The sequence below is a fragment of the Hyla sarda genome, chromosome 4, assembly GCF_029499605.1.
Source record: "Hyla sarda isolate aHylSar1 chromosome 4, aHylSar1.hap1, whole genome shotgun sequence".
NCBI classification, from domain to species: domain Eukaryota; kingdom Metazoa; phylum Chordata; class Amphibia; order Anura; family Hylidae; genus Hyla; species Hyla sarda.
The window spans coordinates 17957442-17974229 of NC_079192.1; positions in this window are offsets into that span (position 1 = coordinate 17957442).

The following is a 16788-nucleotide window of genomic DNA, read 5'->3' on the forward strand; positions in this document are numbered from 1 at the left end:
AGTAGTGCCGATCTCACCTGTCTATTTTACCTGTGTCATTTACAAATCTGTTTAACTTTCTGGCACCAGTTGATAAAAAAAAAGATGTTTTCCAGTGGAGTACCCCTTTAAAGAAATTGTTTAAATGAAGGAGGCATGTTCTGACCAACTGACGTGTTGGGCACAAAACTCGCTCTAGCAGAGCAGTGCCGGGGCAGTTGCGGTGCGGATAGGGGATCAATTTCTTACCGGTGGACATCTTCTTTAATAAAAGCTAGGGGTGGCCTTGACAAAAGGGGGCACCGAAAATGCTCCAAAATTTTGATGTATGATTCTGGTTTGAAACAGGCCAACCAAAAGTTTGAGAAAACTTTTGACATGTCTCTAGATCGCTAAAACGAGGCCTTAAAAGTGTGCGTTAAGCGCGTTGTCTCCCAGCTCTGTGCCACGTGAACTAATGTAGGTCTATGGTATTGTTTCGGTCATGCAAACAGAGAGCAGGGAGGGAAGCTTTCAGAAACGCACTTCTCTCCCTGCACGTTCTCATGATTGGTAGTGGTCTAAAGTGGCAGGTACAACCTTAAACCAGAGCTGTGTAGGACTCAGAGATTCAATGGTAGACATCATACTCTGAGCCCTAATAATGTACAAAAAGATATAATCATAAACACTCACCTGTAATAAAGCGTAACTGGAGTATCCCTTTAAGACCAAGCACTACTCTGAGCCTTTTAGGCTTTGCACTGAGCATAGCATAGAGTACTTATAAAACATTTTCTATGTCTGAATATTATTATTTCTTCTATGACTCTTTTGGCATACACAAGGTGCATATGGTCTATGGACACATTGGAGGTCTACATGGGGGAATATTCCTATATCTTAATCACCAATCATCTGGGGTATGAAGTCTTTTATAGACCTGTTCTTTCGGGTCAGGTGAGGCTGGGTTCACATATATCAGGCAGAGTTTCCCTTTGGCATCCACCAGTTGAAAACTTCACAATCATCCAGCGTCCCAATTTTGACGTTGGATGGTTGGATACGCTGGACTCCTTTCTTAGTCCAGGACCGAGGAGATGCAATTACTTCTTCCATTTTTTTTTATCAATTCTGCAAAAGGTAATGCTGAACGAGGACTCTATAGTCACTATACTACAGACTGTATAAGGCTTCCAAACTTAGGGACAAGGACCTGCTAAGTTATTCCTTAGCTAACATCTACGTAGCAGAGCCACATAAAGTGTAGGGACATTTTCTTGTATTTTTCAAGGCGTGATCCATGCAAGGCAAACAGGGACATTTCCGTGCCACCTGGGGGGTCATCAACATCTAGTAAATGTAACACTGGTGGATGGCGTTCGCTGGTGTGCTGTGTGTCCTGGCACTCACCAATACTAGGAGGTATTCTCTGCTCAGCCTTCCCATTGCCAGCCCTGGGCTTCTTCCTCTGGCTGCTGTCCTGCTGCTTCCACCTCGCCTGCAGTACACGTTCTGCCCTCTAGGGCTGCAACTGGCTGCAACCTAAAGGAGATCTGCAGTCATAGACACGTATCAGCAGGATAGGGGATAAGTGTCTGATCGAGGGGGGTCCAAACACAGGGCCCTGGCTCTGCCGCGGCTCTCCCCCTCCATGTATCTCTATTTGAGAGGTGGAGATTCAGCGTTTGTGGAGGGGACACGTTCGTGTCATTGACGACAGTGAGGTCGATGACACATGTATTAGCCACGGCAATGTCAGGTCCCTGTATAAGAGATTGCGGGGGGTCCCAGGGGTCGGACCCCCGCGATCAGGGGGTATCCTCTATTTTTCAGATAGGGGATAAGTGTCTAAGACTGTAGTACTCCTACAAAGTAGACCCATAGCCAACTACAAAAACTTAGATGTGACTATAATGAAATAGATTAAGCTGCCTTGATTTTGTCCTTTTTACAATTTCTTCCATTCCTGAGATATGAGTGTTTTTAGTCTGCTAGACAATTCACTTAATGGTCAGATGGGTGTGACCTTAATTTTACTAATGGAAGTGACAGGTAATGGGCAGGAATTATACAGTGAGGGAGTGTGAATGTTTTACATTGAGCATACCCCCTGACTGTATAATCCTGCCCATTACCTGATGGTCACTCCTAATATTAAAATTAAGTTCACACTCATTTGACTGAATCCCTGAATTAACATCTACAAAAAAAGGCCCCAAAAATTCTGAACTCAGATTTCAGACACTACTATCTACTCCTTCCAAATTATAAATATCTTTAGAATAGAATATTATAAAAAATCTATTAAAAATATTAAATGGGCACTGTAATGTCCGTTTATCTGTATTTTGTGTTTTCTGGTTTGGGTCCTGTTCAGATATAGCTTTTGTCTAAACAGTTTCTGTGTTAATTCTCCCTGGTTTGGGAAGTTTTAATGCTTCCAGCCTATGGCATACCGGATGGGGTTATTTAGACCCTAGCTCTGCTGGAAATTTCTGCTGGTAAGTAGACCTGTATTCTGGCATCATGTTAAAGGAAAAGTGTCAGTAAACTCACCTGCATTAACCAGAGGTACCGGCTGGTAGTGCGGGGGCGCTGATCAATTTGCTGCCTACCATGCCCAGATCCGTCCTGCTGTTCGCCCGTTACCTTCTTTTTTGTGGATATGCAAATGAGCTGCTAACTGACACGGCTGTGTTACAAGGCTTCTTCTGGCACTCTGACGTCAGCGAAGCTTGTCCGCCGCACCGTCCGGCTTATGAATATGCATCCCCACCCTCTGATTGCTCCTCCCCTCCCCACTCTGTACTGGACTCCACTGAAGAGAGAGGGGATGAATATTCATAAGCCAGGAGGTGCGGTGGACAAATGGTGCTGATGTCAGAGTGACAGAAGGTGCTTTGTAACCCCGCCCGTGCCAGTCAGCAGCTTATTCGCACATCCCAAAAAAATTTGATAACGGGCGAACAGCGGGACGGATCCGGGCATGGTAGGCAGCAAATGGATCAGCGTCCCCTGCACTACCAGCCAGTACCTCTGATTAGTTCGGAGGGAGTTTACTGACAGTTTTCCTTTAAATTTGTCTTTGTGCACATATCCTGAATTTTAACCATGGTTATCTGACCTGTTTGATATATAGATTTTAGTCTGCTTTGTTATAGTACATTTGTCAGGTTTTAGTATTTTGTTTGTTCGTCCTGCATTTGCTATGTGTTGCCTTAGTCTGTATTTATACTGTGCGTTATGTCAGTCCTGTTTTGACCTTGTTATCCTGCAACTCTGTGGATATAATCCTGTTCTGAGCCTTAGGCTAAAAAGTCTATCTGGGAGTGAGTGAGTCTTGTGCCTTTACCCTTGTTTGCTTGTATTTAGGATTTTTGTTTCCTCCTAGGCTAGTATCCTGATCACTTGGTGGAGAGTGCCCGCTGGCTAGGAGTCTATTTGGTTTTCGGTATTGATGTCCATCCATGCATGGAGTGGGGTCTCTAGGGTGTTCCTTGTTCTGAGTGCAGTGTGAACAGTGTTTTATATTTCCTTAGTGTTCTGATATTCAGTTTACCTGTTCATCCCCTGGTTTTGTCTGCTGTATACTTATCCCCATATCTAGTCTTGTTCATATTACCATATCTGCCGTTAATCTTTATCCTGATTTCTGATCGATATGTTAGTATGTTATGTCCTGCCTTGCTTGTATTTATGTATCTGTTTGTTGGTTATTGTATTCCCGTTATGTTCCTGACTTGTTCCCCGACATGTACAGTTCTGTCTGTTTTGTTGACTTCGACGTCAATGCACTTTAGCGCAAGGAAGGGACCAGCCCCAAGTTGTCGATCTGTCATTTAGGGCGGATGGGCAAGTAGGCAGGGAGAGTGGTTTTTAGGGACAGCTTTTGGGCACACTTCTCCCTGGACCCCGATCATGACAGGCACTGTCAGATTAAAACATTTTTTATATGTTGTACATCTTGACAAAACATTAACCTTTCTAATAAACTTCATAAGAAAATTTTAACATTTCCTTTTTATAGAAAGTCCAGTAAATGAGACTGGGACTAGCAATCCTCTGTGCTCACTCCTTTCCTATCAGACTGCTTCAGAGAGGAGGGGGTTACAGAGCAGCCTACGCTGATTGGATAAAGAGACCCAGCGCTCAGGGAGGAAGATGAGCCATGCAGATTGAGGACACACCCCCTCCAAAGCACAGATTGACAAACCAAGTAAGCAACAGAGAGAAGGTATTTGTGAGAGAAATATATGTGCTAGACACATAACAATTATATGTACATTGTCAAGATTAGGTAATGGGTGATATATAACCTTTTTTTTGTGGAATATAACAAGTACACTTTAAAGGGGTACTCTGCTCCTATACATTTTATCCCCTATTCAAAGGATAGGGAATAACATGTCTGATCACGAGGGGTCCGGCAGTACTTGGGAATTATGGACACAGAAGCCAGACAGAAGCAATAGCACATCTTTGCACTTATTAGGGTGCGTTCACACGGAGTAATTAGAAGGAATTTACTCGAGTAATTCCTCTTGAATTCTCCGCTCTAAATTAATGCACATCTCCTCTGCCCATTGACTTCAATGTTATTTCTGCTGTCCTGTTCACAGTGCGGAAATTCTGCTAGCGGAATTCCGACGCTGAATTCCGTTCCGCTTGAAGAAAGAACATGTTCATTCTTCAAGCGGAATTCGCTAGCAGAAATCAATTGAACTCAATGGTAAAAAAAAATTCCGCCCGACATCGTTTTCGCGCAGAATTCGCGTGCAATTTGAGCACAATTTGCGCGCAATTTGTGCGCAATTCGCACGGAAATGGCTGAAAAACCTTCACTTCTTTCTCCCCCATTTCTGCGTGCAATTCCACGCGCAATTCCGTGCAAATTGCGTGCGAAAATAAAATTCTTTTTCCGCCCGTAAATTTTTCGGCGTGAATTACTCTTCATTTACTCCATGTGAACGCACCCTTAGGTAGAGGTTATTCTGGCCAGTAGTATATGAATTGCACTTAGAATACACTTGCATCATAATAGCCATTGTGACGATCCGTCTTGGGGATTAGCTCTGGGATCGTCCTGGACCACGCCACAGGATGTGTTTCTTCTCAATAAACCAGCAAACAAACGTTTATAATGCAAATCTGGCACCTTGCCAGTTTTATTAGACAGGTTGCAGGGAAAGAAATAAACAAAAAGCAGGAATACAACAAAATCCTAGACCGTCTGGTCACTGACTAAACAGATCAGCTTGTCCTGACTAACAACCACTGAGCTTCCCTCAGTCGGTTAAACATATGTCCCCTGCAACCTTCTACTCAAAATTCATGTCACTCTCTTTGAGCCACTCATAGCTCGGGCTGTGTACTCCTCAGCAGGCTCTGTCTCTTCCCTACAGCCCACATGCTGTCTCCTAGGAAGAGCCCACATTAGACTCAGTCTCCATCTCATATACACCTCCCTTCCCTCCTGCCTCATTACTTAAGAAGCAGGTGAGAGCTGCTGCAGGGTGAGCCAAGGAAATACACCCTTTCCTTGCCACACTGCCACATATCCCCCCCCCCCCTTTGCTCAGACCACCAGGAAGGAGCACATGTATTTGAAAGGCAGAAACCATCTGCCTTTCCTTTCTCTTGGACAACTTTTGTCCCATAGTCTCTGAAGTCCTTGACTTTTTTCTTCCGGACTTTTACCAGCCACCAATTGCAAGTCTCTCGGTCACACCTCTCCAGTACCAGGTTCTTCACCCTGGTGTGGGCAGGGTTCTTGAAATTAAGGAGTGAGAGGACCGATGCTTCTAACCTTTGTCTTCTTCTTGCTTTGCCGGACCTCTGCCTCTGCTTCAGAGAATCTTTCGGCCTCAGTGGCTTCACCAACCACTGTCTTGTTCTCTGTACCGTCAGAGGACCTCTGACACGGATCCATCTCAGTTTCAACTTTAGAGGGCTTCCCAACTGGTTTCACCTCAGTCTTGACTTCAGTGGATTTCTCACATGGTTTCACCTCATCCCATCCAGATTTCTCTACAGGGGCACCAGCTTCCTCAGGTTTGGCTTTAGAGTCTTTGGCTCCTTCAGATTCTTGCGTAGAATCAGCTTCTACTACTGCAGCTTCTTCAGGCTTACTCTTCTCTTCACCTGTAGCTTCAGTTGTGCCATTCTCTTTACTCACAGCTTTTGAGGTTGACTCTGGTTTAGCTTCTGCTTCAGAGGATTTCTCTGCCTCAGCATTACCTTCAGAATTTTTGGTCTGTTCAGGTACAGAGGATTTCCCACCTCTCTTCTCCTTAGTCTCCACTTCAGAGGATTTCCCACCAGGTTTCAGCTCAGTCCTAGCTTCAGGGGACTTCTTACAGGACTTCACCTCAATCTTAGCTTTAGAGAACTTTTTGGCAATCAGAGAAAGCATAACTGTATCCTGTAACTTCGGCCCCAGAAGCCTTTCTTGAGCCAATTCCGCCATATCTTGGTCTCTGCTCTCTTTTAGGACTTCCTGGTCCTCTTCCTTTTTCTCACATTTTCTCAGCTTATACTGGAGCTTAGCGGACTTCATCCTCTCACTGTCAAGTAACTCTGTCAAGTACCTGACAGTATCTTCCGAAGACAGCAATTGTTTCCTCAATTGTTCATTGTCCACCAGCACAGCCACCTGCTCGTAGAGTTGCGCTCCCAGCAAAACCAAGGCAGCTACGTGGGACCTTCTGCGCGTTTCGTTCTGCGCTTCCAGGCTCTCTTTTAAGATCTTCATGTCATCTTCCAACTTTATATATTTCAGCTGCTCACTCTTGAGCTTTGTGGAGATCATCTTCTCACTGTCCAGCAACTGTTTCTTGGACTTCACTAACTCATTGATAGATTTTCCACTCTCACCAATCTGTTCAGATAAATCTGAGATCTCCTGTTGCAAGTTCTTGTTTTCATGTTTCAGAGTCTCAACTTGTTCCAGGGCCTCCTCATACTGCTCACGGAGCAAGTCATTGTCATGACGAGCAGATTGAAGAGCATTTGCAAAGGCATTCTTCACCTTGACTTCCTCCTCAAGTTGTCTCTTAGCTTAAGAGACACTCTCCAGATTGCTGGCAAGAGCCTCAACTTCCATCTTCATTTCATTCTTCTCTTTTTCTATTATTTCCATGGCTACCAGGCTAGCCTTGTGATCACTCTGCAGAGCCTGATATGCACCATGTAGAAGACTCACTTCTTCTTCCTGGAATGACATCCGCTTGGCCAGACTCCGCACTTCACTCTCCTTGCTGGTCACAAGACCCTGGGAGCGGGACAGTTCATCCTGCAGAGCCACAAACTCACTTCCGTGGTGCTCCATGACTTTTTCCAGCTGAAACCTCGCTTCTTGCTCTTTTTTAAAGTCAGCAAGTGATTTGTCAATCTCCTCTGTCAAGCGATGTACCTCTTTTTCTTTCTCCAACAACTTCACAGAAACCATCTGCAGGGTTTCTTCCAGATTCTGGATCTGCTCCAGTTTTTTCCCAAGGCCAGCTCGTCTTTTCCGAGACCTTTTACTGACAGCGGTCTCCTCACTCTCGCTGTTAGACCTTGAGACATCCTCTGGTCCTCTGTCAGACACTCGACCCAGCTCTTCTCCATCTCTAGATGAAGTCTCCCCCTTTTTCGGGGTTGCGGCCACTTGTGCCTCATTATTATCATCCACAACAGGTGCCACTGACACCTGGCACTCTTCCTCTCCCACCACTTTGGCAACTCTGGAGACTCTCGCTAAACTCTCCCGTCGGACTGGCATTCCCTTGGCGGTAAGTTTGTTGCCCCTAGCAACAACTTCAATGGCTCTTGGCACCAGCGAGTCAGGGAGATTCCTGATCAGTTCCTCTGAACTGTCTCTCGGCTTCTTGGCAGACTTTTCTTTTGTCTTGTCACAGTCTCCTTCACTTAGGACTCTGTCTGTAACCGTAAGTGCAGCCCCCAGCTCCACTGGTACTCTCTTCCGGAGTTTTGGTTTTTCCGCAACCATCTCCGTAGCTTCTATTCCAGTCACCACTTTAACTTAACTCGTGGACTGTTCTTCAGCTCCCCTAGTGGTCTGGCACACTCCCACCTGTGATATACCTAGGGTCTGCTGACACTCTCCGTCCTCAGCTGAGTTACTGTCCCCTGCTATGTGGTGAAAACCAAGTGTTGTGAGCCTATCAGGTGTTCCTGCTCTAGTCACCTGACTATCTTCCCACAACTGCTGAAAAAACGGAAAATCCTTCCCCAGCACTACTTCATACTCTAAGGTAGGCTCTATTGCAACCTTGTGACTTATGGTACCATAGGGAGTAGAAATACACACATTAACTGTTTTATAACCCCAAATACCGGCTTGTATAGACACTATAGCGGGGTCTGGCTTTCTGCAGCTGGTCTTTACCAGACTTATTACACATTTTGGATCTAACAAAACAGTCCTCTTTTTACCTTCTATTTCCAGCTCACACAGGTTTTCTTTTGTCCTGCGAGCGATCGGAATAGAACTCTTTACATCAGAACACATTAACATAAATGTTTCAAGAAAAAAATTATCAGCCTGCATGGGTTCACAATATACAGCACCATTCACACAGTCCAGTAGAGACCCCCCCAGTCCTCACTCCTTCCGGAACCTTTGTGTGCGAACTCTCAGGTGCACTCTCAGCATCCCACAGCTGCCAGAAATACGGAAAGTCTCTGCCCAGTACAATTTCCACTGTAAGTTCCGCACATACCTCCATCATATGGCTTACTGTCCCAAAACATGTATCAAAGGTAATTTGAACAGTCTTACCGGGCTCCGGTCGGGACTTCACAAATGAAATTATTTCTGGTATAATCCGAGATACAGTCTGGCAACAATCCAAGTCCACCCACAGTAGGATTCCGCCCACCGACAACTCATGGGACCTCGGCTTCGTCTTGGCGACCCCCGGTTGTGGCCCACGTCGGTTGCTCCCAGCAACAGCCTTTCAAGGTTGTCCCATTTTTCTTGAAAAAAAATTCTCGATCCGTTGCCCCTAGCAACGCTCCTCCACAGACACCAAACTGTGCTTGAACTCCTCTGCTGGGCTCCTCCGACTTGCAATCTTGCAGGGGGTTGCTCCCAACAACAGCTCCTCTCCAACTCGCTTGTTGGTTGCCCTTGGCAACGGGTTGCCCTTAGCAACGGCGTGCCCGCATCCTCCACCAAAATGTGACAATCCGTCTTGGGGATTAGCTCTGGGATCGTCCTGGACCACGCCACAGGATGCGTTTCTTCTCAATAAACCAGCAAACAAACGCTTATAATGCAAATCTGGCACCTTGCCAGTTTTATTAGACAGGTTGCAGGGAAAGAAATAAACAAAAAACAGGAACAAAACAAAATCCTAGACCGTCTGGTCACTGACTAAACAGATCAGCTTGTCCTGACTAACAACCGCTGAGCTTCCCTCAGCCGGTTAAACATATATCCCCTGCAACCTTCTACTCACAATTCATGTCACTCTCTTTGAGCCACTCATAGCTCGGGCTGTGTACTCCTCAGCAGACTCTGTCTCTTCCCTACAGCCCACATGCTGTCTCCTAGGAAGAGCCCACATTAGACTCAGTCTCCATCTCATATACACCTCCCTTCCCTCCTGCCTCATTACTTAAGAAGCAGGTGAGAGCTTCTGCAGGGTGAGCCAAGGAAATACACCCTTTCCTTGCCACACTGCCAAACCATATAAAAAGGGTAATATTGTTTCCTATTGCAATCCTGGTGTAGCCTGTATAGATGTGGCTCATGTGTCCTTTGAAAAGCTTTGATGCATCATCATATAACTTTCATAAGACCATTTCTGTGCAGTGAAATATACTTAGTATTAGTGTATGAGAAATTTAAAGGAGAAGTATCATGGATAGGGGATAATTTTTAGATCCCGGGGGGTCCCCGGGAGTAGCATGTCATGACCCCCCACAAATCAGCTGGCGACATGTCCCATCGATATATATATATATATATATATATATGGGGGAGCAAAAGATACAGTAGCTGAACAGCTGAGGCTCCGCAAAGTTAATAAGGGGGGGCCCCAGCGGTCGGACCCCCAACGATATAAAACGTATTTTGGCATGGTATATCTCTTCAATTTCCTATATTCTGACCATGCCACAGGGGCGCCACCTATCTTCTCCTCTCTCTATCATTTCTTTATCTTAAAGGGGTACTCCGGTGCTTACACATCTTATCCCCTATCCAAAGGATAGGGATAAGATGCCTGATCGCGGGAGTCCCACCGCTGGGGACCCCTGTGATCTATCACGCCCTCTCCCATAGGCTTGCATTGAGGGGCGGAGCGTGACATCACACGGGGCGGAGGCGTGACGTCACGCGCCGTCGGCCGTGTGGTCGCCGGTAATCAGACCCGGAGCGAACACGCTCCGGGGACTGATTACAAACTGGGTGCTGCGGGCAAGATCCCGGGGGTCCCCAGCGGCGGGACTCCCGCGATCAGGCATCTTATCCCCTATCCTTTGGACGCAACAACTTGCGTTTAGTAGGCTTACCTGAACTGATCACACCAACAGTTATGTGAGTTGGAGCTACCGGAGGCTCTGGGTCTCCAGCAGCAGAGAAGAGTGGAAAGGGCGCATAGGGTGGGTCCTCCAGCGGCGGGTAATGCCACCAACACCCCTCCTAATGATGCACACCCCCGCGGCAGGTGATTATGCGTTATCTGGACTATAATGATAAGGAGGAAATCCTGCGCGCCTTCCGCACGCGCAAAACTCCACTGCTCATAAGGGGCTTCAAGGTTGTCCAGTTTGCCGATTATTCTGCAGAAGTCACGAAAAAGCGTAAAGCCTTCAGCGCAATCTGCACTTTCCTATTCAAAAAAGGCATTAAATGTTGCCTCCAGTATCCAGTGGTACACCATGTTCAGTCTCCTGATGGGCCCTCGCATATTTTTCATCATCCTGTGGAGGCTGCTGAATTTTTTCACATTGTTGCAGACCCACACTCTCCGATGGATGCCAGCTCCACTACTATGAATCCAATTACGGAAGCATCCTTTGTTAGCCCTGAAAAAAAAAACGAAGAAGACGACAACCGAATACGTCGCTTTCGACAGTTTCTCCATTTCAATGGCCCCCAACACCGTGTGCGAGGGACTCACAGACTGTGCTCTCTACTCCGCACACCGAAGATGGAGGACAACGCCATTCAGCATCCTCTACATGACTCCCCCCACAAGGACAATTTTGTTCCTCATATAAGTGATCATCCTTCTGCCTGAGGTGCAGAACTTATCTGTATTGGGACTTCTCTCCAGCTCTCTGTGCCTTGCCTAACAGCCTGGAGGGAGATGCGGATTCCTTTAATGTGAGACTTTTGTTAGTTCTCTGTGGTTGGCATTTAAGTTGGCGATACTACATAGTTTATGATCCCTTTTCTCTGTTACCACCCGTCCTCACTTTTACATTCTTGTCCCGTAGTACCTAGCTTGTTCATCGACTATTCCCATTTGTGCCCTCCCCTCCCTTCCTGCTTCCCCTTCCTGACCTGGTCTCACCTATCTCTTTGGATATTGCATAGTACGCGAGACTTGGTATCTGGTTTCCTATCTTTATAAGGGGGAGAGAGAGAGAGAGAGAGAAAAAAAAAAGTTAGCTCGCTTCATATCCACATGGTCTCATGGGTTTGTGGGGTGCGCAGGCGGGAGTCTGTACTCTCCCCGAAATAAGTGAAGTCATGAGAGTGTGTTTGATATTCTACTTTTTCTGGGTTTCAGCTCCAAATGTTAATTTTTTCTCAAGTAGCATGAATATGTTCTCATACCTATGTTTTTCTTTTCTTTCTCTTACATGTTGCATGTTCTATGTTTTCTTTTGTGTCGGTGACCATGATCCTGGACCCTCAACTTCACTCTCTACATCTGATTCTTCCCAGGTAACTATATCATGTTTGATTTTCTCCCCACATGAAAATTGTGTCCTGGAATATTAAGAGATTGCGATCCCCCCCCCCATAAACGCATGATGGTGCTCCGGCACCTACAAAAACTATAGGTGGATGTAGCGTTACTCCAAGAGACACATTTGCCTGATTCAGATTTCCACTGTATGAGAAAAATGTGGGTGGGCACAGTAGTGGGATCCCCCTCAATTGGTCATAAAGCTGGGGTCCTCACATTAATTAGTAAACGGTTCTCCCATACCGTTTTACAGTCAAACACTTTAGTAGAGGGTAGGTTACACTCACTCATACTGGATTCCCCTAACGGAACTTTCAGCATACAATGTATATGGACCCAACGGGACTAATGAACTATTTTTCAACACACTAGAGTCACAGATTCTAACAGACCCAGTCTCTAATAAAATAGTGGGGGGGGGGGAGATTTCAATTCTGAGGTGAGGTAGGGTGAGGACAGGACACACGTCGTGGATAGATAGGAATCAAGGCATGACCATATAATATACCCACTACTGGAGAATACTTCCCGTATTGAACCCTGGAGGGTTTATAATCTGACAGATAGGCAATTTACCTTCTTTTATCATGCACAGTCCTCATGGTCACGCATTGATTACTTATTCCTTCACTCGTCATTAGGCTCCTCTGTTACCGACACTTGTATAGAGGATATGGTTATCTCGGATCATGCTCCCGTTGTGTTACAGTTGTCTGATCGCCATCCTTATGGCTCAAATATCCTATGGCACTTCCCAGCAGCGTTATATAAAGATGAGTCCTTTGCTACTCTATTGCAGGGTTGGTGGCTTGAGTATGTGTCACACAATGCGGAGCATGTAACGGACGTGGCTTTGTTCTGGGATACTGCAAAGGCGGTCTTGAGGGGACATATCATCTCGTACGTAGCTCAGAAGAAACAGGAATTAGCTAAGAAATATGCCTCTGCTAGTTAATCTTTACGGGCGGCTTACACTGCTTTTCTAGCTGACCCCTCCCCTACTAACAGGTCCAATTGGTCTACCTCTAAGGGAGAGTTTGATGACTGGCTGGCAAGGAGGGAGCAATATTATCACACAGAATTTCAAGCAGAATTTCTCTTACACCACTTTGGAAACAAATCAGGTCGCCTCTTGGCGTCCCTGGCAAAAGGGCAAACCCCCCCCCCCCCCCTGCCTCTATGCTATCCCTTAGGACTCCAGAAGGCGGCCTACTCACCAACCCTAAGCATATCATAGAATACATGGGCAAATATTATGCAAATATATATTCGGCCACAGCCCCACCACAGTTCCCTTTAGATACTCTGCTTAGTAAAGTGACATTACCCCGGGTGGACGAGACACAATTAGACCTTCTGAATTCCCTGATTACTCAGGAAGAGGTGGTATACACCATTAAGCGACTAAAAAATTTGAAAGCCCCTGGACCTGACGGACTGACTGAAGAGTGTTATAAACTCCTCCAAACGCAGGTGTCTCATACGCTTTCTGATCTATACAATCGCATACTTCAAAATCAGTGTCAACTGGAATCCTCCTCTACCTCCTATGTTAGATTATTGCTTAAACCACACAAAGACCCCCTTGATCCAGGCTCCTACCGCCCTATTTCACTTATCAACGTGGATGCCAAAATTTTATCCTCCATTATGACGATAGATTAGCAACTATTCTACCACACCTCATTTCGCCTGCCCAGACTGGCTTTCTTAAACATAGGTCAGCGGTCCTTAACTTGCGAACGGTACTTACTGTTTTGGATACCATCCAGCATGGCAATAGTGTACAAGGATTCCCTTCTCTACTGACACTTGATGCTGAAAAGGCCTTCGATAATGTGGAATGGAGTTGGCTGAATGCTGTGCTGGATGCTATGCATATACGGGGGGCCTTCTGCAACCTGATTGATGCCATATATGCTTCCCCTAAGTCTCGCATCTACCTCCCTGGTTTCTTATCCCCAGTTTTTCAACTACACAAGGGGACCCGTCAAGGATGCCATCTATCCCCCATGTTGTTTAACATCGCCCTTGAACCGTTGACAAGGTACCTAACCACCTCAACACTGTACCAGGGCATTGCAGTAGGAGAGACAGAAGTGAAGGCATCTTTATAGGCTGATGATGTCATGCTTTACCTCCAAGATCCTGTTAAAGATGTACCTCACATACTGGATGCACTGGCACAGTTTGGGGCATACTCGGGGTACAGAGTGAACGTCCACAAGACTTCACTTTTACTTCTAAAATGGCCGTCCACCTCATACCTACACACCACGCGTGATTTGGGGATTACAGTGGCGTCTCTACACTTTACTTACCTTGGTATAAATATAGGCAAGTTTCCTAGCTCCCTTTACAACTTAAATTACCCGCCCCTAATAGACAAAATTCAGATGGAACTGCACAAATTGCATGTCTTGCCGCTTTCCTTATTAGGCCGCTGTCATCTTCTCAAGATGTGCAGCTTTGCCAAGCTATTATATCCACTTCAAACCATACCCCTGTTATTGAAACATTAAAATGTAAAGCTGTTAACGTCGACCTTTTCCCACTTAATATGGTCTGGAAGAAAACCCTGTATAGCCCTACGTACTCTTATGCTCCCTACACTTGAAGGAGGAGTCCCCGACATTAGGAGTTATAATTTAGCATGAATTGTTACGTCGAGCGCTCCGGGTCCCTGCTCCTCCCCGGAGCGCTCTTGGCGTTCCTCTCTCTGCAGCGCCCCGGTCAGACCCGCTGACCGGGAGCGCTGCACTGACACTGCCGGCGGGGATGCGATTCGCATAGCGGGACGCGCCCGCTCGCGAATCGCATCCCAAGTCACTCACCTGTCCCGGTCCCCGGCTGTCACGTCCTGGCGCGCGCGGCTCCGCTCCTTAGGGCGCGCGTGCGCCAGCTCTCTAAGTTTTAAAGGGCCAGTGCACCAATGATTGGTGCCTGGCCCAATCAGCCTAATTAGCCTCCACCTGCTCCCTTCTCATATATACCTCACTTCCCATTCACTTCCTTACCGGATCTTATTGCCTTGTGCCAGAGAAAGCGTTTATAGTGTTTGCCTTACCAGTGTTCCTGACCTCTTACTATCGCCTTCAACTACGAACCTTGCCGCCTGCCCCAACCTTCTGCTACGTCTGACCTTGCCTCTGTCTAGTCCTTCTGTCCCACGCCTTCTCAGCAGTCAGCGAGGTTGAGCCGTTGCTGGTGGATACGACCTGGTTGCTACCGCCGCAGCAAGACCAACCCGCTTTGCGGCGGGTTCTGGTGAATACCAGTAGCAACCTAGAACCGGTCCACCGACACGATCCACGCCAATCCCTCGCTGACACAGAGGATCCACATCCAGCCTGCCGAATCCTAACATGTATATTGCGACATATTGCAGATTGGTTTCATAACTCTTCTCTTTATTCAAACGTAGCTCTAGAATGTGCCTATGTATCTCCATGACACCCCCTGGCTCTACTGCATTGCTCATTTTCCTCCCTGCCTCCGATCATCAAGCGCTCCTTACTATTTCGTGACACCATTGCAACATGGAAGGATATGCGGAGGCGTATGGGGTTGTCCCATCTTTGTCCAAAACATCTCTCACCATGGTATACACCTGATTTTATTGCGGGCATGGATAGTTCTCTCTTCACTGGTTGGCGTCAGAGTGGAATCAGGTTCATGGGGGATCTCATGCATAAGGCGGAGAGAAGGTGGTACACCTTTTCGGAGTTGACCAACCTATATAATACTCCCGCCTCTTATTTCCTACAATATCAACAAATACGCTCATACTGCCGGTCTAAACTGCTAAATCTTGATAAGCAGGCGGTCCCAAATGGCTTTGATTCCCTTCTCACTTCACCTACTGCCAGATCTATATCGGATGTCTATGCTAACCTACGTAAATGGTACATCACACCCTTCGGGAAAAGGGTTGGGGAGAAGTGGGCAGCTGTCCTCAAGGACCCACAGGCTACAGATCATATCTCTTAAGGGTGGGCAGTATTCAAATTACATATTCAAAACGAGAGGTGGAGGGAATCTCAACTCAAACTCATACTCTGCCATATATTCTTTCAATTTCCTGCCTTCTACACATCATCCATCATGAATACAACACTGCCCGAAATGTCGAGTACCCAGTGCTGCTTTATTTCACTGCATCTGGCAATGTTCGATGGTGCAAGATTATTGGAAGGCAGTATCGCAACTATTTCGGGAAGTGTGTACATGGCCTAAGGACTTGAACACATATGAGGCTCTTTTTCACATTTCCGTATCCACCTCTGTAGACGGGTATACCTATGCCTACCTACCCCTAATTGCATACATTGTTATTATCATTGCCAAATTGCACCTCCTACGGGATTGGCTATCCTCAACTACCCCTTCCATACCTCACATGTTGGAGACTTTAAAACATCTATTCACCTTGGAAAGGAGAGAGGCACTTCATCACAAAGAAAAAGAAGCAAAAAAAACTATTCACCAAATGGAAAGTCTTTCTGACACGACACTACACTCCTGCTGATCTGGTTATCGTCATGAAGCCTTTTGCCTCTACACAATGGTATGCGATGGAGGCACTAGCGGGATCGTTGGGTGCTCTGAAAGTACCTTAACCCACCGCTAGGTTGCTGTATGAGGTGCCCCTATATTTTTTCGCTTCAGGGGGAATGATGGAAGAGCTCATGAACTCGGGGTCCTGGATCTTGGTCTACCTGTCTGTGTTGTTGGTCTTGTCTGTCGTTTTGTCTTGTCTCCCCCTGTCAGTCCGTTTTGTGTGTAGATTGTCATTACTCACCTGGACTCTTTACTTTATTCTTTTATTTTATTTTTTCTTATTTCTGTGGTTTGTATGTTAAAACCTGTTCATAGTATGAAGGGTGGGGAATGTTGC